Source organism: Lygodium microphyllum, chromosome 11 (genome assembly GCF_053477565.2).
Source record: "Lygodium microphyllum isolate KBCC chromosome 11, Lygodium_microphyllum_v1.1.10, whole genome shotgun sequence".
NCBI lineage: Eukaryota > Viridiplantae > Streptophyta > Polypodiopsida > Schizaeales > Lygodiaceae > Lygodium > Lygodium microphyllum.
Genome location: NC_141145.1, coordinates 38048975 through 38060274, shown reverse-complemented (window position 1 = coordinate 38060274; position 11300 = coordinate 38048975). Strand labels below are relative to the sequence as shown.

General features: G+C 42.2%; 1 pseudogene; it reads right to left on the bottom strand.

Annotated features, from left to right (window-relative positions):
- Positions 1-3455: 3455 nt before the first annotated feature.
- Positions 3456-5437, bottom strand: LOC148028717 (inositol transporter 1 pseudogene; annotated as a pseudogene).
- Positions 5438-11300: the final 5863 nt, after the last annotated feature.

Sequence of the window (11300 nt, the reverse complement as noted above, 5' to 3'; positions counted from 1 at the left end):
TCTCTTTTAATTCAATAATTTTAATTAATTTACAATTTTTAAATTTAAACTTTTTTCCTTTTTAAATCTTCTTCTCCCTCTTTTAATTAAATATTGTAAAAATATTTTTTAGAGAGAGATGAAAAATGAAGAGAGAAGAAGAAGAAGAAGGAGAAGAGGAAGAAGAGAATATGAACACAAAAAAGAAAGAATTATAGAGATTGGAAAGATAAAATTATAGAGAGAGAGAGAGAGAGAGAGAGAGAGAGAGAGAGAGAGAGAGAGAGAGAGAGAGAGAGAAGAAGAAGAAGAAGAAGAAGAAGAAGAAAATGAAAAAAGGGAAAAAGGAGACAAAAGAAAAAGACATGAGAAGGGGGGAGAGAGAGAAGACAAATCGAGAGAGAGGAGAGAGAGAAGAAAAGGAGCGAGACAAAGACAGAGGGAAGAAGAAGAAGAAGAAGAAAAAGAACAAGGAAAAGAGGGAGAGAGCAAGGGAAAATGAATATTTAGAAAAAAAATTAATTTAAACATTTTTTGACAACTTTTTATGAGAGAGAGAGAGAGGGAAGAGAGGGGGAGAGAGAGGAAAGAGAAAAATGAGAATAATATATATATACATATACATATATATATAAATATATATATATATATATATATATATAGAAAAAAACTTGAGAGAGAGAAATAAAGAGGAAAAGAGATATGACGAGAGAGAGAGAGAGAGAGATTTAAAAAGAGGGGGAAGAGAGAGAGGAAACGAAAAATGAGGAGAGAGAAAGAGAAAGACGGGGAGAGAAAAAACAAATAACTAAGAGAGAGATACAAAGAGAAGAAAATATTAAAGAAGGGAGAGAGAGTGTGTATGAGAGAGCAAAAGAAAAGAGAGAAGGGGAAAAGAGAAAAGAGAAGAAATAATAGAGAGAGAGAGAGACGAGAAATAAAATAAAGAGAGAGAAAAGAAAAAACTAAACAATAGGAGAGGGGGAGAGAAGAAACAGAGAGAAGAGAGAAAAGCAACTACAAACAAGGAGAGAAAAAAACAGAAAAGGTAAGGAGAGAGGGGAGTGAAGAAGAGAGAACAAAAAAGAGGGGAGAGATAAGCAAAGAGAGAAGAAATAAACAAGGGAAAGAGAGAGAAAGAGGAAAAAAAGAGAAGAGGGAGAGAGTAATTTTAATCAAATTAAACTTTTAATTTTACACTTCTCTCCTTTTTTAAATATTTCTTTCCCTCTTTAAATAAAATATTTTTAAAACCTTTTAATTTTTTTCCCCTTTTAGCTAATTGTTTCCCTCTCTCTTCTATCTATCCTTTTAAAATATTTTCTCCCATCTTTTAATTAAATAATTTTAAAAGTGATTTTTAATTCAAAAAGTTTTGAGAGAGAGGGGGAAGGGAGAGAGAAGATAACAAGAGAGAAAGAATTATAGAGAGAGGAAAGACAAAATTAGAGAGAGAGAGAGAGAGAGAAGAAAAAAAGAAAAAAAGAAAAAAGGAGGGAGAGAGAGAGAGAGAGAGAGACACACAGAGAGAGAGAGAGAGAGAGAGAGAGAGAGAGAGAGAGAGAGAGAGAGAGAGAGAGAGAGAGCGAGAGAGAGAGAGAAGGAAAAGAGAGGAGAGAGGGGGAGGAGAAGGAGAGAGAGAGAGAGAGAGAGAGAGAGAGAGAGAGAGAGAAGAAGAAGAAGAAGAAGAAGAAGAAGAAGAAAGAAAGAAAGAAAGAAAAGGGGAAAGAGAACTTGGGGGAAGAGAAAAGATAAGAAGAGAGAGAGAGAGAGAGAAGAAGAAGAAGAAAGAAAAGGGGAAAGAGAGGGAGGAAGAGAAAAGAAGAGAGAGAGAGAGAGAGAGAGAGAGAGAGAGAGAGAGAGAGAGAGAGAATAATTTAAGAGAGGAAATAAGGGGAGAGAGGGGGAAGAGAAGGGGAGAGGGAGAAAATAGAAAAATTGAGAGAGAATAAAACTTGAGAGAGAGAAAGAAAGAGGAAAAAATGAGGAGAGAGAAAGAGAGAGGAAAAGAAAAATGAGGAGAGAGAAAGAGAAAGAGGGGGAGAGAGAACACAAAACCAAGAGAAGAAAAGAGAAAAGAAGAGAGGGAGAGCAAGAGAGAGCAAAAGATGAGAGGGAGGGGGAAAATAGAGAGAGAGAAAGAGAGAGAGAGAGAGAAGAGAGAGAAGAAATAAATAGAGAGAGAAAATTAAAAAAAGAAAAAATAGGAGAGTAAGAGAAAAGGAAAAGAGAGAAGAGAGAAAAGAAATGACAAACAAGGAGAGTAACAAAATAGAAAAGGCAAGGAGAGAGGGGAGAGAAGAAGACAGGGAAAAAAAAAGTGGGGTGAGATAAGCAAAGAGAGAAAGAAATAACAAGGAAAAGAGAGAGAAAAAAAGAGGAGAGGGAGAGAGAAGGAAAAGAGAGAAGAGAGAAAAGCAATGACGAAAGAGGAGAGAGAAAATAAAAAAGTATGGAGAGGAGAAGAGAAGAAAAGAAAAAAGAGGAGAGAGAGGGGGAAGGAGGAGAGAGAAAATAGAGAGAAAAAATATGAGAGAGAGAGAGAGGAGGCAAAACAAATGAGAGAGAGAGAGAAGAAGAAGAAGAAGAAGAAGAAGAAAAGAAAAAATAGGGGTAGAGAGAGAAAGAAAATAAGAAAACAAAAAAAGAGGAGAGAGCGAGGGGAAAAAAGAGGAGAGAGAAAAAAGAGAGAAGAGAGAGAAACAGGATGAGAGAGAGGGGGACAAGAAGAAAATTAAAAAGAGGAGAGAAAAAAGAGGGAAGAGAGAAATAAAAAAGATGAGACAGGGGGAAAAGAGGAGAGAGAGGGGGAGGAAAAATTTCTTTATTCCTCCCTCTCTCTATTTCATTTCTTCTCACTTCTCTTTCACCTCCTTGTTCTCTCTCTCTCTCTCTCTCTCTCTCTCTCTCTCTTCCTACCTTTTTCAGAGAGAGAGGGAGAGAGAGAGAGAGAGAGAGAGAGAGAGAGGGAGGGAGGGAGGGAGAAAGAGAAAAAATAAATAGAGAAAAAAAATAGGAGAAATGGATTGTCAAGCAAAGTTGTCATGCTTCACTTGTTGCTTTGCAATAGCAGCTTCGTATGATGCAGCCTCGCTAGTCAATATTACAGCGAAAAGTGGGAAACTAGATTTGAATCAAGAAACCAAGACTAGAGGACAAGAATTTGGTTGTTTAGCATTAGAAATTGAAATTTATTGAGATTTTAAAGCAAGGTGTTCACAATTATCTTACTTTTAGGTGGGGTGACAAAGTAGTTATGTAGAGGAGATTTTTATTGCTCAGCATGAGAAGCATGATAAGTTGTTGGTCATCTATTAGTGTGGAAGATAGTTTGCATTTAATGATTACCTCAAGCTCCTATATTAGAATAAAATTCCTCCTTGCATTAAGAGCTTAGACTAGGGCAGTCTTTAAAACAAAATGATAATTTATGAGAGCTTCACAATGACAAATTTCTCAATAAGATCAAACATCGAGTGCGAAAGTTAATCCTTTGCCAAAATGTGTGGTGTTGGAGTTGGGAGAGCGTTGACACTTTTGCATTTCTATGTCCTAATTTCTAAAGCTCCCAGCATATAAACTTCCTCCTCTATTTACTGGTAGTTGAAAACTACCATTTCATGTGAATTTTGTGTGGTCTTCACATTAATTAATTACAAGTTTGCTGGAAGTCTTCGAAGGTCGACGGGCGTCCACTTAAAATAGGACCTTGAGCATCTGTTCTGATTATTCGATGGAAGAATCTGGAGCTAACAAACGAATGAAGCTCGTCATGGGGATGGCGTATTGATGTCCACTGCCGGCGAGACATCCTCAAGTACAGCTTCGGCAGTACTGACGTTGATTACGCGAGCTCTTCGCTTCCACATCTGCTGGACCTGCTCGAAGGAGAGACCCTTCGTCTCGGGGACGAACAAGTATACGAAGACGAGGGCGATCACGGACATGCCACAGAAGAGGAGGAAGGTGAAGGAGGTGGTGAGGGAGTGGGTGAGGGACAGGAAGCTCTGCGAGACGAGGAGGTTGGCCAGCCAGTTGGCGGAGGTGGCGATGCCCGAGCAAAGGCCGCGGTAGCGCATGGGGTAGATCTCCGCGTTCACCGCCCAGGGTACCGGCCCCAAACCGGGCGAGAAGGCTGCCACGTACAGCACCAGACCGACCAGCACCAGCCAGCCGCGAGAGACATGGAAGGCGGCGGCCAGCAACGCCAGCGAGGCTATCACCCCCAGGAGGCTCCTCATGGCCAGCGGCCGCCTTCCGAGGCGCTCGATGTAGAACATCCCGGCGATCGTTCCGAGAGTGTTGACGCCGGCGATCATGAGCGAGAGGAGGATGGCGGTTGTGTTGGACGCATAGCCGGCCATCTGGACGATGGTGGGTATGTAGTAGAGGACGGTATTGAAGCCGGCGAGCTGCCGGAAGACCTGAAGGCCGACGCCGGCGGCCATAGCGAGCCGTATCTCTTTGGAGGCGAGGACGTTCAGGGTGGCAAATCGAGAGTAGCGGGAGGACGGAGACGTTAATAATTCCATCTCCACTTGTACCGAGCGGCCGAGCTCCTCCACCTCAGCGGCTAACTTCTGCTCGTGACCTGGGTAGATGCGGGCGAGGACATCCACAGCCTCATGCGTTTTGCCGTGCCGGAAGAGCCAGCGCGGGGACTCAGGCAGGAAGAGCATGAGAGAGAGCTGCAGGAGGGCCGGGAGGCCCGCCACGCCCAGCATCCAGCGCCACGTGCCCCGCACGCGGGCGAAGCCCAGGCCGACGGCGAAGGAGAGCACCTGGCCGGCCGTGATGTAGAGCGTGCTGGTTGTCACTAGCGCCCCCCGGTACGCCGCCGGGGATGTCTCCGCGATGTAGATGGGGGCCGTGACGGAGGCCAGGCCGAAGCCCAGGCCGGCCAGGGCGCGGCCGGAGACCAGCGTGGCCGCCCCGTGTGCAAGGCTGGACATGGTCGCGCCCGCCATGAAAAGGAGGTCGGCGACCAGGATGGCCGGCCGGCGCCCCAGGCGGTCGTTGAGGGGTCCGCCCAGGGCGGCGCCTACGGCAGCCCCCGCCACTGCCATGCTAACCACCGTCTCCTGCAGCAGCGTGCTCGCACTCACGGCCGCTATGTCGCGCCTTATGAAGAGCAGGGCACTCGCTATCACCCCCGTGTCGTAGCCGAAGAGCAGGCCTCCCAACCCCGCCGTCGAGCTCAGCAGCAGCACATACTTGTTGTTTCTCCATAGTATTGCTCCGGCCGCCGCCACCCCCAGTCGAACCTCCTTCCTGCCCCCTCCTCCTGATACTCCTGCTCCTGCGGCTCCTCCTTGATCATGATCATCCTCCACCATTTCACTTCCCTTTCGTCTGAATGGGCAGCCACTGACTGTTCTTCTAATTATATAGCGCAAGAGAGTATCTCCCCCTCTTTCTCTCTCGCTCTAGCTCTCTCTCTCTCACTCCAAATTAACAGGGGGATTCTGCTTTTCTTCCGTTCTTTGCTTTGCTTAGCCTAGTGTTTATATGTCGTTGGCAACTTGGACTGTGTTACTATGCCCATGGAATATTTTGTACAGACTCGGACTGTCTTCGTGGTTACTGGTTACAAACTATGCCGAGGTGGTATACCAGCTCTTGGCGCCTATAGGCAAGAGTTTACTCGGGAAAAGTCTCCCAAGATTCCCCATTATCTTCGCGCATCAGACGCCCGGGCGGCCGGCCGCCGGTGTGATCGGAAAACCAATTTTCACGACAACGCACTAACAATACCGTATGTTCTTAAAAAACCCACATGCTGTTTAAACTTTACAAGCTTTCAAAGTGTACAACGAATAAGAGCTTCTCTCCCTTCAAGTTAACAACGGAAGTTGGCATTATATTGGCACATTCCTAAGTTTTTGAGATTAAGAACAACAATACGAGTATGCATTAGAGATGTAGGTAATTCCATAATCCAAAAAGGGTTTGCCTAAGGTTTGAAGAAGGGTAACATAGGGCTTCCTAATTTTCACTAGGGATCTAGCATAGATTATGAAAGCATGGGTGGCACCTTTGGCACTTCTACATGCATTAGGGTAGCCATTGTGCAAGTATTAGAAGACTTGGAAAAAAAAAACTTAAACACTCACCAAAATAAGTTGGACCTAGCATAATGATATATTTTTTAAATGTTCGAAAAACATCTTATGAGTAATTCAAGTGCACAAGGAGAAGTGGACCTCAAGCAGATAGTGCAAGCAAAGAAAAAGTTACTTGAGAGAAAGTATGCAATCTATTAGTCAAAACAAGGCAAAGCAGACTTTAAAACATAGGGACCTATACATGATATGAAATGCAAATTAAAGTTTTCAAATGACATGAAAATGAAAAATAGAGCATGAAGATGCATGGATTTTAGCAAAAAAGGAGAGAAGAGGGTACCTTCTCCAGTCCATCGATCTGATTGAGATATTACTTTGTTTGAGATATGATGGAAATATGCTAATTTCTATCATTTTCTCTCCTCACAATCTTTCTCTCTACTTTGTTTGAGATATGATGGAAATATGCTAATTTCTATCATTTTCTCTCCTCACAATCTTTCTCTCTCTTCCATTTGTATTTCTCCCATAATGATAGCTTCTACGATTCATTTCTTCCATGTTTGGGGGAGATGGGAGGATCCACACCTGATAGAGGCCTTGAAAACTAAGGTACTAGAGCAAAATGGATTGGAAGAGGAGCATGTTAGCACTTGGAGCAAAGCATGAGCAGTGGTTGCTCTTTCCTTACATCATCTTAGGATGTCTCAAAATGGTAATTATTTCAAGTGAGTGGCTTTTTTTTAATGCATGGTTTGATAAAAGCATGAAATGAATTGTTTTCATGGAGTTTTTCTAAATTTCTTTCCAATATACAAGACTAAAGGAAAAGGAAACAAGATTATCTACAATTTGTTTTTGCTCTCGAGTAATTAGCTACTCATGCATATATGTGTGCGTTGTCGTGCCGCTACCCGCACACCATGTAAAAAAAATCTAGAGTGTGGCTTCTTTTAGGATTTAGAGAGCCAATGCCATTTTAGACATTAGTGTTAGTGTCCATGGTTCAAAATATATTAGATTTTAGTCAACGTTTAATATTCTAGATATTATCTCTTGTAAAAAAATCTACAAAACTATAGACAACTTCTAGATTAGGATGACATGTAAAAGAAAGCATGTAGCTTTCAGCTAATTTGAGAGGATTTTATGTAAAAAGAGAGATTAGCGAAATCGTGTGACGCGCGATCGTTGTTTTCAGGCAGTGAACAGCACTCCGAAAGTGGGAGATGAAGAAGGAGTGATCTGGTAGGATTCTGGCCAAGTGTCCTGATATTTAATCCCCCTTTCGGAGCCATTGGAAGGATCAGATTGGTGATCTGAGCAGCATAGAGGAATGTATTATTTTGTACACGTTTTTGTCTATTAGAGTATATTTTCTCATAATGGTGAAAGAAACTGATAGGCTTCTTCTCTGTTAGTATTCTTCTATATTTTCTAATTCTTTTTTTTGAAGTATTCTTCTACATATTCAATCTCTTTGAACCCCTTCTCTTCCGTCTACTCCTCTCCTTGAATCTACCTTCACCCTATTGTCATTTATCTTCAAGAACTTGGCTTGAAACCTTCAACCCTTCTCTTATCTCTACCATCTCTAGAGTCTAAGCTCTTGAACCCCCATACATTCTTCTCTTGCCAAACCCCTAATGCCAGGAGGCATATTTCACGGTGGATTCCGTGCCACGGTGGATTCCGTGAGGTTTTACGGTGGATTCCGTAAACTTTGATGACCGGGGCTCATACACAAAGTGGATTCTTTGTGCGAGAAGTTGATGGGGACGCCTGTCCTTTTCGGGCGTTTCATTAATTTAGTGTGTACATGGGTGATTCCATAGCGGGTGATTCCGCAAAATGCATATTAAATTAATAAACGTTTATGAGTTTAGAGTGCGCACTCGTAATAAATTAAGGTTAGGATTTATTTCTAACCAGTTGATTTATTTATGTAGCTGAAGACTGCTAGGTATTCACTTTTGTCGGTTTAATTGTATTATTTTACTAACGATTGTGAATGCTTCAGTTGATGTGTAGAGATAGCAGCAGTGGCGAAGGAAAGCATTGGAGGATAGCGAGTATTCGAGTTATGGATTATATTTTGATAGGCGCCATACCTATATTTTGTCACGCCTATTTACTAAGGCGTTGGATATTTATTATTATTTTGTATGCGCATAGGCGCACGATTATGTTATTCTATTTGGACATTGTATTGGGCGTGCCAGACTCTTTGGGCACCGTCCATTAGCTTTATTCTTATTTTGTGTTAAAGCAAACTCAAAAGCTAAAAGCTTGCTATTTTGTAATTTGGGCTATTATTTGAGCTTGAAGATGAATAATACATAAAATACATGCTTTGTGGAGCGCTCACACAAGGCATGGGGGAAGATTGCATCCAATTGGTCTCTTACTCTTGTCGTTCATGCTTTTTACCTTGTAATTTGTGCAAAAGTAGAGTTCCATTGTTCTTGGGGACCTTCCAGCATTCACTACGCGAGCGTACAACATCCGATCTGCGCACCAGTGGTATCAGAGCAAAGCTGAGATCAAGAGCTTCCAATCGCTACTCATCTCGTGCGAAGGCGGAGCTCCTGGAATGATCGGGCTCTACGGTCAATCTCGTCGCGAACCGTCGATACAAGCAGATTTCTGGCGTTCAAGAACCCCTGTTTCCATCATCGGATCGCGAAGGACCGGTCTGCAGAGGCGGAGGACCACTCCTACATCCTCACATACAAGTTGTCAAAAACCAGTGAGATAAAACTCCATAGCTCACAAGCTTAAAAGCTTTTATTTTTAATAAGCTTAGTATTAAAGCTTAATAAGCTTTAAGAAGCTTTAAGCTTCTTAAAATCTCATCGAGGTATCAGAAGACGTCGTGGAATTTTCAGCGCTGTCAGAAAATGCCCCCTCCCCCCTCCCCTCCCCCACGAATTGCGCCGTTTGCTGATTATTAAGCCCCCCCAAGCTTAATTACTTAAGCTCCTTAATCAGTCAGGCCATCCCAAACTCCAGGTCACACCCAACCAGTCAAGTTCAGCAAGTCTCTCAAGTCTAAATCCTGCAAGTCAAATAAATCGACCAAGTTCTGCAAGTCTGCAACTCTGCAAGTCACATTAATCTGCTACTCTGCAAGTCAGACAAGTCAACTGGAGTCAGAACTGACTTGTGCTCAAAACTCCTAGAAGGGCTGTTCCTAGGCAGAAACTCCGAACTGCAAAGTTGTTCATTGGAAGGTACTCTACCCATACACAGGTTTGGTGAAGCATTTTCAGCATACGAAGAAGGATAAAACACAGATTATTCGAAGATTGTGAAAGCTACACCCAAAAACACATGCCTTGTATTCCCGAACTTGAGCTACGCTCATCCCGCTAACTTGATTTTGAGTGAGAAAGGTCTTTTGAGTTTTGTAGGATGACGGAATCACATATGGATGATCTTATGGCTGAAGGCGACCTACCTGAGCCTACGATGGAGCAAAAGCTGGATTTAATCATGATGCAATTGGAAGAAGAACGAAGGGCTAGGCAAGCATTGCAAGTTCAACTGTCAAATTTACAAAGAGCATCTACTGACAAAGAAGAACCTCAATTTGAAGATCTTATTTGACGTACCATCGACGCGATTCTCGAAGCTCAAACCATCCGCAAGGAATCAAAGATAAGTAAAAGAAGTTTCAAATTCCGTACTTTCAATGGCATACGAGAAGGAAAAACTGTTCTAGCATTCATTAGTCAGTTTGATGACTATTTCCATGAGGAAACCTATGCAGAAAAAGATAAAATCAAGTGTGTCACTAATCATTTAGTGGACAGAGCATCTCTTTGGTGGACTGTTGTACGCAAGAGTATAGATTGTCCCGCTTCTTGGGAGAATTTCAAGAAGAAGTTTATGTAGAATTTCATTCCTTCACAATTTCATGAGAAAGCTATTAAGCAATGGGATCTTCTTCAGCAACGGGATCGTGAGCCTATTCCTCAGTACACATAGCGTTTTTGGAATGCACTACTCCAGCTACGCATGCTTGAAGACGTACCTGAAGCGACACACAAGCGCAAGTATATGTCTGGACTCCTTGGGCATTACTACGCTGAAGTTAACATGTTCAAGCCTGCTACTCTTGAAGACGCAATTTCACTAGCTCACAACACTGAAGACAAGCTGCGAGGTAGAGACAGACATCCACAGCAATTCCAAGCCAATGGTAACTATGGATCTAAACAATTCAATTCCAACTTTAGAAGATTTAATCCAGGCCGTTTCTCTTCATCATCTTTCCGTAAAAATTGGGCAAAACCACCTGCATTACCATTCAATGTTAATCAAAACCCTAAGCCTATTCCACAGCCAAACCCTAATGTCCCTAGACTTCCTGCCATTGCAAACAATGTAACCAAAGCCAAACCAATAGTATGCTATAAATGCCACCAGCCTGGACATCTAGCAGCAAATTGTCATTCAAAGAAGCCACCTACCCATATCAACTACCTTGGAGCAATGGACGATGAAGAACATGAAGATATGCCTGATTTCATGGAAGATGAGGACGACACTACTACTCCTTCGGATACTTTACTAGGTATGCCAACTCCACATTCTTTATTGACTATGAAATGTTTGGTGAATGGAAAGGAAAAGATTATTTTGCATGATGACGGTAGTACTCATGATTTTATTTCAACAAAATTAGTAAAAGAATTGAAGTTACAGACTGTACCTATGCATTATCGTATTAAAGCAACATTCTTAGGCACTAGGTATAATGGTACACAGGAAGTGCATGACTTAGAGATTCAAATTGGTCAATACACTGAAAGAAGAAATTTCCTAGTTGTTCCATTACAGTCGAGTGACATTATTTTAGGTATGCCTTCGCGTCATCAGCATAACCCAGATATAGACTATTCCACACATTCAATGAATATTAATTTTCAAGGAAAACTTATTACATTGTATGGTATGCATGCATTTAATGTTTTTCCACTGCTTTCGCATACTCAAGCTAAACGTGCATTACGCAAGAGTAGTAAATCCTATCTCATTTGGGTGAATGAATTGCAAGTAAAAGAAAATCATATGCACCCTAGGCATAAAGAATTTCTTGCACATTTTAAGGACTGTTTTGCCGAAGACCTACCACCTGGTTTACCTCCTTCACGTCCAGAAGACCATGAGATAGATTTGATTCCTGGCACACAACCACCTTGCAAAGTACCATATAGGCATAACCAGATAGAGCAAAAAGAAATTCAAAGT